This window comes from Alosa sapidissima, chromosome 15 (genome assembly GCF_018492685.1).
Source record: "Alosa sapidissima isolate fAloSap1 chromosome 15, fAloSap1.pri, whole genome shotgun sequence".
In the NCBI taxonomy this organism is placed as follows: domain Eukaryota; kingdom Metazoa; phylum Chordata; class Actinopteri; order Clupeiformes; family Clupeidae; genus Alosa; species Alosa sapidissima.
The window spans coordinates 19,547,061-19,566,057 of NC_055971.1; the positions used below are offsets into that span (position 1 = coordinate 19,547,061).

Sequence of the window (18,997 nt, forward strand, 5' to 3'; positions counted from 1 at the left end):
GTTTCCAGTCACATTAGACAACAAAAAGTATTTACACCAGATTCAGTGAAAATTCCTGAGATAAGATACTACATTTCCATACTGCCTGTATGAGAGAATCATATAACGTAATTTTCTACACACCAGCTCCTTGTACGGTAAACCTATTATGTCAAATTGTTACTGTACCGCATGATATCAAATCAGGATCCATAACAAAAACAAAATCAGTCATCTCACACTTCAGGAAAAAAAAGGCTTTGATGTTTGAATCATTGCTATAGTTTCTCCTCGGGTTGTTTTCGTTTAATTTGCTCCCAATCAGGGACATGATGCGAGACCTCACGCAGCAAACCCCGCTGACACAAGCACTTTGTTCCTACAGATTCTTCTGGGGTTTCATCCCTGCCTTGTTAACAGGAAGGGATATGTGTTACAAATTCTTTATTTTATTGAGGTGATAAATCATTCCTCTATGCAACACAAAGATTTGTTTGTGTTGCATTTCTGGCATGGAAGCTCTATATAAATAAACAACAGGTTCCTACTTTTTCATTTTCCATAATTACTTTCCATCCCCCACCCCCTCCCTCCCTCCCTCCCTCTCCACTTGTCACACGGCGGAAACTGCTGTGGCAGGCATGTGTCTCTCTAACTCTGCATCGAAGAATACCATACATCAGTTTGACAGTAATCCTAACAAAGCTGTCACTGAGTGTGTATGTGTGTGTGAGTATATGCGTGTGTGTCTGTGTATGTGTGTGTGTATGTTTTTGTGTGTATGTTTGTGTGTGTGTGTTTGTGTGTGTGTGTGTGTGTGTGTGTGTGTGTGTGTGTGTGTGTGTGTGTGTGTGTGTGTGTGTGTGTGTGTGTACATGTCAGTAAGTCAGTAAATGTAAGTGTGTTGACAGCAACCTGCTGCATGAACTCAGCTGGGTTAGTTGCAGTGGTGACATCGTGACACATGACAGGCAAACGTTTCCTTTAGTGCTGACAGAGAGCTGTTTCTTCCCTTCCTCTTCTAAATACACACATCCACACACACACACACACACACACACACACACACACACACACACACACACACACACACACACACACACACACACACACAGATGAAAACACAAACCTTACTACCTTGCCTTTGTTGCCTCTCTATTAATATCAGCCCTAAAAAGATATATATTGATTTTCTTGTATTGATTTCTGCTATTTCCCTCCTGGGTGGAGTTCTATGCCTGACAGATAGTTTTGTTACATAAAAAAATCCTGTTCCTGCTTTTGAATTATCACAGCTTGAATCCACCTTTTGATCACTAAATTGATTAAAATACATGTAATAAAATTCCCTGTGTTTTCATAAAAAAAAAAAGTTGGATCGATTGCAAAGACTTTGGTCTCCCACACCCACAGTAGCACAAGTCACAAGCAGGAGAGTTTTTTTTCAACCCACTGGACAAAGAGAGAGAAACACACACACACACACACACACACACACACAAAGCAGGAAAAATCAATGTGTAAGGGTGTGTGTGTGTGTGTGTGTGTGTGTGTGTGTGTGTGCGGCCATGTCTCTGGCTATGTCATACAAGGCCAGTGTGTGGCTGTTTGACTCCCACACACCCAGGGAGGTTTCCACTAGCTCATCTGAGGCGGCCAATCCTCCCCGAATTACAGGGAGATTTAGTGGGATTATGCGGGGCCGGCCGGCCTCTGAGAATCCTTCCCCCTCCCGAGTGGAGACGCCGGGCTGCACCTGTTCTGACACAGTTGCTCCCAAAAAAAGAAAGAAAGGAAGAAAGAAAGAAGTGGTGTTCTCTCTGTGCTTCAGTCTCTCTCTCTCTCTCTCTCTCTCTCTCTCTCTTTCCCTGTGGGACTCCAAGTGTCCAGCCAGCTCGAGTACGTTTAAGCACCACGGGCTGACATTGCTTTCTTTTCATCTGCAACGCTGGATTTTGGAAAAGCAAATTTTATTCTTTCCACTTCAGTGAATTTAGTCCACTGTTTGAAAAAAAAAAGTCTTCTGAGGATTCTATAACTGTACCAGTGTGTGTGTTGCCTTGTGCAATACATTCTGGCAAATTTTATCCACTGACATAATAAACATCTAAACATACTATTACTGGCATAACCACTCAGCGAACAACAACGGCTTGGTGCTCACTAATTCAATTACATGCAATTACTTTGAAACATACTGCAATAAAAACAGCAATTTTGTACAAATTGTGCCGCAACAGGAGTTAATAAAACATATGAGGTTTACATGACTAATGTTTGGGCCTATTACTCTCAACAGAACCATAACATTACTGAATGAAATTAATGGCTTTACCCCTAAATGGGACAGCAACCAGCCACCACAAAAAGAGAGAAGATGAAAATTAGCCTCAAACTCCAGCTGGCAACTCAAGTCCTGCAGCACCAGGTGTACTTTGGGGAAATAATATTCGGGATAGCCCAGATGTTTATAATTTAGCTGCTGTTTATATGGAAAGATAATTATAACAATTTATATGACCCCTTTCCTGAAGTCAGTTTGTCAGACATTCATTGTTTACACTTTCACACCATGTTTCCTTGATTTCATCATATGTTGTAATATTATTTCAACTACCTTATGAGGATATTGTAGCAGTCCTAAGTGTTTTATAAATGAAAAGACAGACAGAATATCTAAGACACTAGCCTATGGAGATTATGTATTTCAAACCAGACACTTTCATATCCCTATTCCCTCACTTCCATCCTTTACAAGAAATATCAAATACTAATCATCAGGATGTTAGTATTATGTTAAAGTGTTTTTAAGATGAAAACGCTTCTTGCTTGGAAATCATAGCCTAGGCTACACATAACCAATTTCCCTTCAACCATGACAAACATTACACAACCTCTCAGGCCTAGGCTAGGCTATGACTCTTACTGGCAAAATCTCTCATCCCCCATTGACTAGGCCTCTCAGGCATAAATGACAGTCTATCTAACATGTTTGTTCAGGATTAAAGTCTACTAAATTATGCCTGAGAGCTCATTCACACGAGTTTTCATTAGCTCACTCTGTCACACAGTAGCACACTAAATCGCACAATGATATTTCAACTGCTAAAATATCACTTCAGAGCTAGGCTAATTACAAACCAAGACCGACACAAACCAGAGCCGTGCTTTTGATCACACACTAGGCTACTATGTATGTATACTTAAGCCGAATGCTAAATACATAGCACCTGACTCTAAATTGATGGTCGAAGTGTTAACAATAGAGCTTAGCCATAACAAAGAAGAAGTAATGTCTGACTGTCCCAAAACGCAATATCAACAGGCCATAAATAAAGCAAAGGGATTTACTACGCCTGTCATAGAAACAAGACAGGTAGAGAGAGGAGAAAAAAAGCTACACGTACAGGAAAACAAGCTGTGGTTGCTATGTTGCAGGTAAACAAACAGAGAGGGAGAGAGAGACTAGTTTAAATCAGCCGTGGGGGACAGGCGCCTCGTCGACAGAGCCAGTTTCACAGGAAACATTGCCAAGTATCATCCCGCGTGAAATTCCAGCCGCTAATTGTTTTCTCCCCCTTCAATGCACTTTGCCTACCTCCGAGTTAGTGAGGTGGAAGAGACAGTGCATGAAAATAACCTCGAAGGGTTCATCGGCTGTAGTGACCTTTCAAGAAGACTTTACAGGTGAATGGCCACTGATGTCATTTTTACTCAGTGAGCAATGTGTCTGCACAGCCAGCGTTGCCAATGAAAATATTACTAGACCACATACAGTATTCACAATGTCATATGTGGTGCAACTCATGATGCAGAGTAGGCCTACTACTGATTGATCTTATTCTGAAAAATGTCAGTGACAGTCCTCATTGTTGTCTCAAATGCATTAGGCTATTGCATGTGGCTTACAAATGAATTTAAAAAACGTATCTGTTAAATTGTAAGGTTCCATAAGGTTATGAGAACAGTCACGCCACAGAAGTGCCTATGTGCAGTAGTAACACTAAAACTTTAAAACGTCAGCAATGGAGTTGTCTCATTTGTGAATCTAAGGTGTTTTGAAATATATGCTACATTGAGGGTGTTTTCCATACAATCATCTCCCCTCAGGTGATCTGTACCTAGATTCCAGACAGCGGCCGAGACTGGATTAAATGCAGTTGATTTTGATGCCAAATCTGTGCCTGAGTCAAATACTATTTGGGCCGTCTAGCTTCTGTGTTAAATTTTCGGTTATACATTCATGACTGAGGTGAGGAAAATTACAGCGGAAAGTTGCAAATTAACCTGCCACTTTTTACACTTGAGGAGCAATTAGAGTCCAACTCTGTTGTGATAACCTGTCCACGACTGTGCAGGGCTACAGTGGCTCGCAGCTGAAGCAGAAAAAAAAGGTTGGTCGGGTCATTTGACCCTGAGAAAGGAAAGGCTCTTCTTTGAAATTCCATTACAAATTGAACCAGTCCTGGTGCTCCCTACTGTCGGCTGAGTTACAAACACACACACACACACCACACACACACACACACACACACACACACACACACACACACACACACACACACACACACACACACACACACACACACACATACACACACACACAAAACCTTTATGACTTCAGTGAAGTTTACTCAGAGCGTGTTATTTTCCTTCCACCGCATTTCTCATTTTCTCTTCTGCACACTATGAATGAAGTGATGAAAAACAAAGCAGTAAAGCTAGAGTGGTATCTGTTCTCGCCGTGGCCTTTCAGTATCGTTAGATAGTCGGCACATGAACTGATACTGTTGCTCTGGTTTCGATGTAGTTCTGCTCGACCGGGCAGACCAGGACATTCCTGTGAAAGAAGAGACAGACACACACACATACAGAAAGAGAGAGAGAGAGAGAGAGAGAGAGAGAAAGAGAGACAGACAGACACATACACACAACACACATTATTACTTTGACACATGCATATACACCCTAACACACACCCACACACACACGCCCAGAAAGATATACAACAGCATGCAATATAGGTTTGTCCAAACACACACTCCCTGCAAAATATGCAGCAGCAAGCAGTGCATGTGTCTGTCTACACACATACCTTTCACACACACACACAGGCACGCATGCATGCACACACACACGCATATACAGTACACACACACAAACACACAGATACACACCTGCATACTCAGTCATGGAATATGCAATGAATGGACACAGCATCAACCGTGAGCTATATGCACAAGCACATAGTCACCCTCCTGTTTGCTTGACAGGTAAACCCTTGGCCTTCCGCACCCATCCACACCTATTGCATCTCCATCAACAGTTCCATACTGTCCTTCTGTGTAGTCTTAATAGAAAATCATCCAGCACCGGAGGCATTTCATACACACACACACACACACACACACACACACACACACACACACATGCACGCATATACACACACACACTCACATAGACACACACACACACACACACACACACACACACACACACACATACAAACAAACACACACACACACACGCACACACCCACACACACACACATGCATGTGTACACACACACACACACACACATGCACGCATACACACACACACACTCACATAGACACACACACACACACACATACACACACCCACATACAAACAAACACACACATACGCACACACCCACACACACACATGCACGTGTACACACACACACACACACACACACACACACACACACACACACATGCATGCATACACACACACACTCATAGACACACACACTCACACACATACATATACACACACACACACACACATACAAACAAACACACACACACGCACACACCCACACACACACATGCACGCGTACACACACACACACGCACACACACACACACACACACACACACAGGCATGCGTACACACACACACACACGTTCACAAATGCAGACACACACACATGCACTCACAAATGCACACACACACACACATGCACACACAAAGAGGCATGCATGCACACACACAGACACACACACTCAACACAAGTAATCCATGGACATATGCACAGACTTGCTGGTAGAACAAGAGCTCACGAGTGGAGCTACTTGTCCAGAGAGGACTGAGGACACCTCATGCTGGGCTGAGGGACTCTCGTTTTTCAGTGAGCCATTCACTCGCAGCATTCAGAGAATGCCTGGCGCAAATGGTTTACAACAAAAGCGGACAGCTAGAATTACAAAAGAGCACTGCTCCTTAGTCATGCTATTAACACGCTTGGCATGCAGGTATCTAAACAGGAGAGCAGACTTTCCATTTTTGTATTGATAGAGCGAGAGAGGGAGAGTGTGTGTGAGAGAGAAAGAGGTGGAAAATGGAATCCATTACCAAATCCATAACAAAGCAAATGAAAGGGAAAGAAATGGGAGGAAAAATGTGTTTTGTCTTTCACTTCTACATGCCTTTAATCCACATGGCATAGAGTAAAGTTGCGTGTAGTTTCCCCTCAACAACCCAGGCCCTGCCACCACCCTTCTTCCAGGCCCACTGATTCCTGTCCTTAGACTCTCTTTCTCTACCGCTGGGTGACGGTCGATCCTCTCACTCCCCCACTCTCTTGCCCACCCCACCCCCACCCCCACCCGCTGCCCACAGCTGCTGCCCGTGTCACTCGGCACCCTCTGGGCGGCGGCGTGAGCTAATGGGCCCGGCGTGACTTCATCACACGGCCTAAGTGGCGCTTGGCTCTAACAGGAGCCGAAACGAGCGTGGAGGAACCTCTAATAAAGCTGTACTGCCCGCAGGGTCTACACGGGGACAGGGGGGCGAGAGAGAGAGGGGCCAAGGGCAGTTCACAGGACCCCCAAGAGGGGCCTGACTAGGGCCCAGTTGCCCCCTTGAAGCTGTGTGTGTGTAGTACTGTGTTTGTGAGTGTGCAGGTGCTTGAGCAGTTATCTCCCCTTTTATACTCCCTGTCTGCTATGGGAGGAGCTGTAGCTCATTTAATGTGAATAGAATAGTAAGGATCACATCAGTAATGTGAAATAAATTTTTAATAATGAAATTTAGCTCTGTTGAATTAGTATTCAAATATGTATTATGTGCAACACTGAGATTTATTTTGATTCTTCATTATCAGTTGTGCCTCTGTAACATACTTTTTAGGCAATTACTGCATTATGACACTCAAAGTTATGACTCTGAAGGCTTGGCTATTTGTCATAGTGTACTTTGAATAAAAATTAAGTCAGACTTGAGATTTTGAGACTACATGGAGGCACAGCATATAGCAAGGCTACACACATGCCATTAGGTCAGAAAGAAAATAAAACTACTTACATGTTGCCTGAATTGGTGGTCAGTTCGCCCCTCTCGATTGGCATTGACTGTAAAATTTTAAAACACTCTCTAGTTTTCACTGTGAAAGGTTAGCTGGCTACTATTAAAATGAAGAGAGAGTGTGCAATATGAGTTTTCCTTTGGCACCCCGACCGGCCACCCAGCGACTACTGTGCTATTTTGGACACTTCATTTTGACAGGCCTGCTGATGAGAAACAGACTTCATACAAAAGCATAAGGGTGATGCATTTCCTCACTTATTCCCTCATGCACTCTCCCACACTCAAACTGGATATGGATCTCGTTCCAAAGAAACTTCCAAATAAATTCCACTTCCTCACCCCTATACTACCTACATCGCCGCACAGAGGTGTTGGGTGACATGGAACTGGTATGGCGCAGTGAGATTTGTGGTCATAGGCAATGTGGAGCCATGGTTGTTTCCCCCTCTGTAAACTGGTTAGTGTCTTTCATACCACCCGGGCACCTCTGGAGCATAAACTCCACATCGATTAGATTCCTCATCTCTAATATCCATCTTTATGCTGGCATTAGTCATGACTACATGTTTCAGAGGGAGCACCATGCAGAATTAATTGAGGCCGTGGCTTACAAATGGATATAGGGCTTCACTTATAGGACCAGTGACAGGTGTTTGGACGCGAGGGCAGAATGGCTTCATAATGTATTCTGCCCCCTGCTCGAAGACAGGCAGGGTGCCCGCTGGAGACAATGTGTCAGGACTTGCCCAGCATTCAGCTGGCACCCTGCCAAACAGGTACCTGTTGAGAGGGGGGATGCCAACATATCAGCATGTTCAGTTGAATTAGTGAGGACAGTCATGTAGAAAGAGCAACAACAGTGAATGACGTTGGCTGAAGCATTTGTGTAAATAAGTACAGTATGTGTGTGACATATTGCCCCAATAGTTAGACTGATAAGCACAACAAATTGTGCATTTTATGACTAAAGCATGAAAGTTTCCACACATAATCTACACACGCTAAGGTTTAATTTTAGACGTGGAGCCATTTTGTATCTGACCTCTGGGGTCAATGACATCATCATTACATTTCTCCTTATTATTCACCATTACAATAATGTACATGTTCACAAATATACAATTTTCTTTCATTAAAAATGCTTATTTTGGCCTCAGCTGTTACCCTGATGCCACATCCTCCCTAGAACATCAGTTTGGCCTTTCCAGATGTAAATGTAAACATAGCAACCAGGTGTAAGCATCCACTTCTGTTGAGCCTTTTTGCATAACAGTTCTTTTTTTGAGTTTTTCTTTTTTTTCAATATTTTACACATTAGTGAGTAGGCCTGGCCTTTAAGATATTGGATGTATAACCTCATGTATAAAATGTTAGGTAGACCTAATTTTCTTAGACTACTTAATAAATTACCCATAGATAGTGGCTATGTTTCATTGGCCAAGGATCTTCTTGAGTTTAAGGAGATGGCTAGATGATGGGACTGGCATGATGATGCTAGATGATGGAGTGAAGACTTGCCGATTAAAGTACAACCAAACAAAGCTATAGCAACAGCGCAAGTCATTAAAAACAGTGAAGGAAGCTGTGCCCATGTGCCAATGGTCCAGACACGTTCACACATTTCACACCGAACATTTTAGTCGAGGCAATCTGTGAGAAGACTTTACCCAACCCAAAACTAATTACAACAGACATACTTTTTGAAAATCCAAGTGGTGAACATGGTTAAAATAATTTGTGGAAGGTAAAAAATTGTACAAAAGGTCAAAAAATTGCCAAAAGACCACGGCCATTCAATATTTTTTTCAGCCCTGTTCCTTGTTGAATTTGAATGAATTTAGTATCAAACAGATTTTGTAATCGTATCATTCATATGGAAAATGAATCTTCTCAAACACACTTTCTGCTCCCTCTGAAAAGTTATATGTACACATTCAAATGAATGATTTTGGGACTAAAAAGACCCTGGCAAGGCTGACTACTATGACATCAGCACTGACATGTGTCTGAAACTATGCTAAATATACAGTACACAGTAATGCAGGAAGTTGTAAAACCCTGAGAAACTGTAAGTCCTCGAAATTACTGGGGCTCTATTTAAAAACACAACATATACTGTATCTATAGAATACGGTTAGCAATGCTACATCTAAATCAGTCAGTACACTTGGTCTTTGTCATGCATACACTGTAGTGCACTATACATGTCATCGCAGTCCCAAGAATTACAGCCCTTGTGGCTGCATGTCCAGGCCTCGTGCGGCGGGCGGTGGAGCTGTGCAATCACGGTCGCCCCCAGCTCCTAGGCAATCCTAGGCCATAAATCCAAAACAATTATACCCCTCCGATTAATGCACTCATGCTTATGCAAGGTGTCTGCGTGAAAACAGCGCTCTCGTCACCCCTGTCAGCAGGTAATAGACGGCCATGGCTGGGTGCGAACAGCACCCCTGTAAATCACTCATCTTAGTCAGAGCCGAGACTATATACACCCCCCCCCCCCCACCATCCAAATTACCCGCCCCCCTTCCACTGCAAATCTTTCATACGCCACGATCTGTGTGTTAGTCTTGGGATGCCAATGCAACACATACTGTAGTGCCACTCAACAACATCAAAACAGAGGCCTTGCTTTCACTGACAAATACAAGGCCTCTCTCTTAAACGAGAACAAGTTATCTGTTTTATCTGGGCTGTAATAACAACTATTATTGATGTATTTGGTGACAAGTTTCCATCTTTCCAAAAGTGTGTAATAACGCTGTAATTGAATTGGATAACATGTATTATAAAGGTCATATTGTCAACAGAATTGCTATGTATGCATTGTATGTGTTTTGCAACTGTTCACTGCTCATAAATGTTGCTTTGCATAAAAGTGTTTGCTAAATACCAGTCCACTTTTAACATACAGCATGTGCCTTTTATATGATTCCAATTTTACTTATAGAAACTCTGAAATGTGTACAGTTGCCACTGTTTCATCACTGGCGTAAACACATAAGATGTTTTATTATTGTACACTGTCAACACATTAATGCTATTTAAATGTATAGTGTTTATAGAGGTGCAGGCATCCATGTAGATGTGTCAGATAAGTTATTTAAGAGTCAGTGACCTGGCCCTTACATGTTTATATTTTTTCTTTCTGTGATTATTTTTCCGCATTTGATAGGTCCTGAGATGACAATCTGTCACTGCGCATTAAGTGTTTTTCACATCAGCTGGCACTTAGGTGAGAAGACAACTCCAGCGCCACTGATGGCTTCTGACAGCCGTGCTGTCATCCAGGATCGAACACTGTTTTTCCAACAAGGTGAAAAGGTAAGCCTTGGCTTATAACCCCCCCCCCCTCCTTCTTTATTTCTCTTCTTCTTCTTCTTCTTCCCCTCAATAAACCTGTTCAACAGACATCTTGCTATCAATACTTGTCATTTCACTTTTTTTTTTTTTTTGCCTTTCATTCATCGCTTTATTGCTTCATTTGAGAGAGCGCGAGAAACACATTTCATTGTTGACGTGTCAGAGGAGTGAGGTAGGATTAAAACTGTCGCCTGGCAACGAGAAAAATAATAGAAATACAATTACGGCATAGCGGCAGGACTTAAGAGACATTACGACCTGCTGCAAGGTGTGAACAACACATCTCCCCAACCTTTCAAGTGTTCCCTGGGCTTTTGTCACACGGTTGTTTCAGCAGACACTAGACTGCCATGGGCAAACAACTGACATTCTGATTTTTGTGTTTTTCCTCTTCTACACCACCTCATCCCAAGAGTGACTCACAGTAGATGAAGGATTTTGTGAAAGAGCACACTTGATACAGTTTAAATGTTATAACCTTCTTTGCATTGTACTGGAATATCAAGATAAAGTTTATAAATCCATCTATTTATATTTATGTAATAAAAAATCCCTTACACACTTACCTCTTCAAATTGTAACTTTAGGGGTAAAACGATGTCTTCAATCTCCAGTAGGCCATCGGTTACAGACTTGGCATGCGCAAGGCTCATCAGCACTGGTTTCTGCATGAATGGACAGAGTTTGACTTTTGAGAAAATGAAAAGAAATCATCCACTTACAGATTTCAAAACACTCATCCATTACCCTCATCTACTGTTCACTCGGCCTCATACTCTCCTGCAGCATGCCAGTCCATCACACAATCTTCCTTTTTTTTGTGTCTTCATTGAATCCCATTATGTTTTTTATGGACTCACCTACTTAAATAAAGGATTAGCCACCGGCACCAATTCACAGCTACAGTACAAGCAGATTAGAATGGCAGGGAGGAGAGAGATAAATGTCAATAGAAATGACACAGGTGAGGTGTGCTTGGAAGGCCCCGGTGTGAACAGCCTGGGAGCATAACGCTTGCATTTGATTAACGCACTGCAGAAAGACGGATGCCCCTGCTTCCCCCGCTGTACAAACACGGATGAAAGAAAGGAGTTCAAAACACTCAGCGGGCCCATAATTCCCAGCATTCATCTGTCACAGTTAGCCAATGCGTAGCTCCGCAGGTCCCTCCAGTTGGGGTGAGGTACCCACTGCTGCTGCTGCATGACCCAGAGAGAGCAGCAGGAGATTATGGGAGAGGACTATTTGCAATGACATGCAATGACTGGTGCAGTCCCTTGAACATTTGCAAGAGGTGGAGGTCACAGGAGGTGGTGTAGGGCCAGAGGCATGGAATGTTCCAGAGGCTTTTTACCCAAAGGGTATGAACAGAAAATACATACAAATCCAGTCCTCTGAATCTTCAAAAGAGGACATTGTTTATATATTCAGTAGACTGGATGTAGTACCTTTGCAACTTGGCCAGTATTTCATGTTAAATGTATCACTGGCTTCAGAGAGTCCAGTTTCCAGTTTACAAGTTTGCACTGGCTGCCGTGTTGCAAAGTAAAGGACAATACCCCCCCCCCCCCCTCATGTTTTGATGAAATGGTGCTCCTCACCTGCAGAAGTTTTAGTATTTTGCCTCACACATTATCCTAGGCAGTCTGAATGCTGTTTGTGTCTCAGTCATTCCACTAAACCTTTTTTTGCCTTACTAAAATCTAGCATAGCCTTTACGCATTTGCACTCGTCTATTATTTGAACTCATTGGCAAAGTGAAACTAATTTCTAACCATGGTGTCAGTCAACGACAACAGTTATACGCAGTAAGTTACTTTCACTATTGACTGACAATGGGTTACCATCGAAAACATAGGCTGAAAAAAGCAACACTTACCCTAATATTTTTCGAATGACTGAATAAAACAACGTTTACAACAATGTTTATCCTACAGAAGAGTTGCTTATATCTTGTGATAGTGCGTCTTCAGCTGCTCTCGCCTAATCACTTTTAACCATCATTACCAATTTGCAAATGCATTGTGAGATGTATTTCGTAATATCTTTATTCTAATTATGTTTCCCATTGTAGCCTAATCGTGTAATTTCTAATGTTTTGCATGGAAGTGTGCTGGTGCACGTTCATGGAGGATAGAAGGATGGTGCGTTGTGCACCTACCAATATGACTGTTGACAATGCGCTCTTAAAATAACATATAAACAACTCGCCATAGACTTCAGACCAGGTTTCTCTTGAATAGTGGCGTAATGCATTTTTAGGTGGTGATCAATAGCGATTTTTTGACAATGCGCCAGGCCACTCCCTAGGTTGTTTATTGCCACACCCCTGGGCGCAAAAAATAAATGTGCAAAATAAAAAAATAAACTTTGCGCCCAGTGGAAAATGAGTTTTATGCCATGAGCCAGGGGGCAAAATAGGGCCCATTGTTTTTTTTATGTGTGCATGTGTGTGCATAAAAAGTACAGTATGGCATTCAAGCTAACTCAATAACCTATTGATAAGTTCTGTGTAGAATCGAAGTTAAAAAGATTCTATTTCACAATAGTATTTTAATTCTTTGGTATAGATTTTTTTACAATTATTCCATTAATTTACATTTAAATATGCATTACTAAAAGCTTTTAATTGTGACTAATCACAGGATTTGTTTCCCTGGCAATCCATTCATCCATCCAATGATTTCACCAGAATGATCAGATAATTATGCCATTAATCCACAGTTTGCTGTGTTATATTAAAATATACAGTGGGTTGCATAAGTTTACACCCCCATGCTAAAGTTGACTAAAAAGATGAAAAAAAAATCATCTTTTGGAAATTGATCTTAATGCCTTAATTACAAAAGGATAAATTAGGAAAAATCCAACCTTTAAGGACACCAATTTTCTTTGTGAAGTAAATAAATGTTCTTCATAATACAGGGGGCATAAGTATACACCTGCCTATGTTAAATTCCCATAGAGGCAGGTAGATTTTTATTTTTAAAGGCCAGTTTTTTCATGGATACTATGCATCCTGATAAAGTTTCCTTGGCCTTTGGAATTAAAATAGCCCCACATCATCACATACCTTTCACCATACCTAGAGATTGGCATGGTTTTATTTCAGTTAACCTATTAGCTGGTTTGATTTGCATTGAGCTCATTTCTGAAATAAACTGTACCTGTACATGGTACACCCTTATGCCACACAGTAGGACTTAACAGAGAAAGTAAAGCAACATGGAAATTGTGATTGTTTCTAGATTTTAGGTTCTCTCCCATCATCTCATCTCAAAGGCATTTCTCAGCCGTTTCAGCAGGCCCACCCTTTGGCAAATCCACTCTATGTGCCTCCTGTCACTGTTTAATCCATCTTAGGATAGAAAGCTAATGACAGTCAGGAAAAACACTTGGATTGGCTTCATGCTACTTCCCTCAAGTGGACGGTAATCTCAGATGGTACTAAATCAGTCAATCATTGGTGTAGTGGTTAAAATGTGTACAATACAGAGCATTGACATCGGAAGGTTATCTGAAGGGGACTGAACCAATACAGTGCCACATTTGGACCCCCTGTTTTTAGTCAAAATATAAGCAACGCAATCCTCCAATACAACTGGAACAGTTTTGCCGTTAGCAAGAGCTTACCACTAACACAGTCTTTTGAAAAAAGCTTTAATTTATTCACTTTTGGAGTTTTCAGAATTTCAGTATGACACCAATGAAGAATGCACTAATAAACAGAAGTATGCATTCTGTACCCTTTCATTTTTCATTACCGAGATAACATTGGTTTGAAATAGCGGAAACAATAACATAGACAATAACATCATTACGGAAGTTATTTGGACTTCATTCCTTCGTAAACAGCTATTTTTTGTGCAGTGGAAAGCCCCACACATCAAGAAGAAGAGGAAGCAAGAAATGCATTTACAAGAGTTAAAACAGTCTACTTCCTTCTCGGCCAAGCTGTTGATGGACTCATTTCCAGTGACGGATAAGCCGAAGGATGCCTGTCAACCAGGTTTTCACCTGGCGTATTTACCTAAAGAGGACTCACTGCTCATCACTCTGAGGGAGTGGGAGAAAGACGTGGTGTAACGCAGTTCTCTATATGCTTTCAATATGACACACAGGCAGAATAATAGTTGCCCTGTCAAATCATGTGTCACATTCAGAAACAGCCTTGCGGTGTGGAATATTCAAGATTGCATTACACAAATGAAATGGAAGAAGAGTGGAAAAAGACAAGAGATCCCGATCGTTGAATAACTTCATCTGTAAGACGGAGAGATGGCAGAGGAGGGGGGGGGGAGGCCGTTTTGTTCTGGACAGAAGCCAAGCCAGCGACTTGGCACACTGCCAACAGAATGATGTAATAAAACATGAAGCAGTTCTGCTGCTTTGGCAGTTACTGTACTGTATAGCCATTCTCTCTCTCTCTCTCTATGTCTTTCTTCCCCTGTTTAAGGGTGCCCGTGCAGCAGGTGAAGCATAACTATCACAGGATCCTTTTCCCATGGGTCTGTATGTCCCACTCCAGCTGTGAGACCATCTCCCCACTAACTCCCAGCCACCCCACCCCCCCTTGTGGCCGGTGTCATCAGCCCTCTGCCATGTGTCCAAGCCCCCTGAGCTACTTCACCTTTGCCTGGGTTTGCTCGTCTCCTCTCATGGCTCTCTTGTGTATGGGACCAGTCTGTCCATCTGAGGTTGCTCACATTGGCCCATACCACAGGGAGAGCTGTAGATCTCTGTGGACAGCGTCGGAATGACACAGACAGAGGGCAGACAGACAGAGGCACACACACACACACACGCACACACACACACACACGCACACGCACACTCACATGCACACGCACACACACACACACACACGTACACGCACACGCACACGCACACGCACACGCGCACACGCACACGCACACGCACACGCACACGCACACACACACACACACGCACACGCACACGCACACGCACACACACACATGCTGGACATCCACAGATTTTCTTTTCATACCTCTCCTTGAAGATCATGAGCTTCTTGGAATTGAATAGAATGTCTTGTATATTTTGGTAAGGATATCACAAAATAACACAGGGATCTCAGTTGTCAGGCCAGGGATGCATGCAGGAAAGCTAATTTTGGTGGTGCATGAAGGAAAGCTAATTAGTTAGTTTAATATCATGCACATGACCTCACATGCAAATATAGATAGGTCAGTACAATGCTCAGGTGTGTCCACGCACAATCCAGGAAGATCTCTGGAAATGAATTCCTTCAGAGCCATATTTCCGTGACACTTCTTTAAAAAAAACAAAAAAACAAGAAGACCAACTGTCATAGTCAACCTCCACCTTGTCCCTCTAGAATCTAATATTTACAATCTAGATGTTAAAAAGTATACCTCCAATGAGTCAACTCATTTAGTTGGATTCTGCTGTGTCAATAAATTAGCAAATATTGGTATCATCGCTTGCTCTCACTACATAACACTACATAATTCACTACATAATGCCAAAGCCTGTTCATGTCATTGTGAGTGTTAGTGTGGCAATCCAATTGTAATTTGTTCTCCTTTGTCTGTTTTTTTTATTTTTTTTATTTTTATTTTTTTAAGTGAGACACTACAGATAAAGAGGGTACATTTTTAAATGTTCAGTCACTCTGAAAAATAAAACGCAATTTTATGAAATATTGCTATAACAATAAATCAACTTTTGCAATTTCAAAGAACAGTGCTAAAATTTTAAGACATGTCATCACTCGACATCTGACTGTCTGGATTTCCAAGGGATTCTGGGATGTCAAAATCTTCGATATGATTATTAGACCAACCGTATACTCGGGAACAAGAATAAAAATAACTATGGTTCTGATTCATTAATACATCTTAATTGAGCATGCCCATGTGGCATCAAATGGAGCTGTTTAAACTTGATTTGCACAACAACGTTAACATAGGCACGTATAGTGGCATAACTGAACGTTGTGGTGACTCACTGGGATATAATGGAACAGTTTACACAGCAACCAGGTGCATACTGTCCTATTGCAACACACCGATCCCACCCATTCAAAGGAAGCTCAGTTCACTTACACACAAACAAGCACACACACACACACACATGCGCACACAGACACGCACACACATGCGCAAATGCACACACAAACACGCCCTACTCAGATGATTTTGACTGCAAGACAATAATTCAAAATCTCATGTGTAAATACTTATGAATGTAGATGAACAAAGCTCTCCCTCTCACCTCCAAACAATCAGCTAAGCTCACAGCTAATATGGCGAATTATCCAGTCTGCAAAGATTGACAAATCTGGTCCTCAACAGTCAGGTCCATTGAAGCCTATAAGAGTCCACAGAAAGTTCACTGACTAGGCAATGACAGTGATGAAAAACAGGTAAATCATACAGTATGTATGCCCTACCTTGTTGACAAAGGATGCTTGATGATCGTCTTTGGATCTTTCAGATGACTAATATATTTGTTCACACTGTGGTCAAATCTTACTCGTTGGGACAGAATAAAGGTGCTGAAAATGACTTATGGCCTTGATGGTTTGCAAAATGTCCATGGGAATCAGTGTGCATTGTAATTCATTATTTTCTTAAGACTTGACACAACAGAGTCCACCCCACTAACAAACAACCAAAACCTTCCATTGTGGGTTACCCATGACAGGTGATCATTTCTCTTGAATGTGGATGGACCTGAACAGTAAAAGAAAATGATTACATTCTGTACAAAGTCAATGTGAAGCATTATATTAGAATTCCCTTAGGAAAGATGTATACTTTAAAAGTGTAGAAAAGTAAATAGAAGTTACTGTAAGTGGAGCAAAGCACAGGAAGTTAAATTCAATGTTTCAATTTTAATCGTCAAACTCCTAAACAAGGGGAACTAACTTAGGTGAACCCTTCCCTACTTTTGCACAGTTAAAAACGAGGTGTGTTGTCACCCGGCTTAATAATCAGTTAGCAGAGCAAACTTTACACCATGTGATGTGCCAATTTAATAAAAACCAATGTCTCTTTATGCGGCTCAGCGACAATTATAGCAAGGGCAGCCCAGTGTGTGGAGAAAACACTTGGGGTCACTATGGAAACCTATAAAATGGCGACATGTCAAAATAGTCCAAGAATTTCTATTCAAAGTCAACAGACTGAGGTGCCAGGTATTGCGATATTAGTCATGGCCACGAGCAATCCCAGCTACTTTTAAGGACATTTGTATTAACACAGGGACTGGGACACATTAGCACAGATCCTGTGATTGAGCTGCGCACTGCCGGGGTCCACATTGGTGTTGTGCCTTAGCGAGTCGAATGTCCAAAACTTCTCTTAAGCTCAGCAAATCAAATCGGGCCACCGTTATGGGCCACATGAGAAGCATGGGGCACCTTTGCGGAGAATGGTTTCTTTTATAAAGCAGCTCGTAAAAAGGAAACAGCACTTAAAAATGTCTGAAAATAAGACATGTCATTGAAGTAATTACTTTAAGCCATCCGAATAAAAGAATGTTTACCCTTCAATTAGGGGGAAAGTAATGGCCGCGATAGATCACAGAGAAATCCCAAATCTATTTTTCTTGGAGTCTGCGGTTGAGTTATTACATCAAGTTCAAACTGGCAGGTGGAAGGCAAAGGGGAAACACACAAGTGTTAACATCTGCAGGGTGCTGGGATCACTGGTCCTGCACATATTCCTTCAAATGTGGGCTGCTAAAAAAGTGTCCATTGGGGAAATAGCTGTCTAAGAAGACAAATAGGAAAATCAACAATGAAGTCAAATAAATTTTATGCCAGCTCAAGTACAGGAAGAAAATAATCCGGTGTTACACAGGAAAGTAATGCAACATTTCATTAATCATTAGTTTGCATGCTGCAACAGCAATAAATGTGTGTATTTGCAAAATGTTTCACAATAGAAAAAAATTATGTAAATAATTCAACAAGAATTATTACCACACAAACTAAACATCTTACTTGCTATGGCATCAGAACATGAACTCTGTGATTATTGCATGGATAACCAATACTCTCAGAGTGGTTCTCTACTGCCACATAGAGTACTCTGTATCTGACTGACATACTGTTAGATAAATTCATTAAATTTGGGGTTACGGTGCTACAAAAATATTTATATCACCCTTGATATATCATGATGCTTCCATTTCACATTTTCCAGTCAAGATTCCCACGCAACACTATCCACATAGTATTCATAAAACGGACAATGGGTGAAAATAAATTTAGCAGAGAACGCTGCAAGAAGATATAAAATAATAATAAAAAATACAGCTCAAGATGGAAATT

General features: G+C 41.7%; 2 long non-coding RNA genes across 2 annotated transcripts; both read right to left on the reverse strand.

Moving 5' to 3' along the window:
• Positions 1–4,710: 4,710 nt before the first annotated feature.
• On the reverse strand, positions 4,711–15,465 carry LOC121684032. Its single transcript, XR_006023001.1, has 3 exons — positions 15,305–15,465; positions 11,241–11,339; positions 4,711–4,819 (listed from the first exon to the last, which is right to left on the reverse strand). It is a non-coding gene; the product is annotated as an uncharacterized LOC121684032 (long non-coding RNA).
• Positions 15,466–15,603: 138 nt separating this feature from the next.
• On the reverse strand, positions 15,604–18,488 carry LOC121684031. Its single transcript, XR_006022999.1, has 4 exons — positions 18,208–18,488; positions 17,111–17,393; positions 16,933–17,028; positions 15,604–15,801 (listed from the first exon to the last, which is right to left on the reverse strand). It is a non-coding gene; the product is annotated as an uncharacterized LOC121684031 (long non-coding RNA).
• Positions 18,489–18,997: the final 509 nt, after the last annotated feature.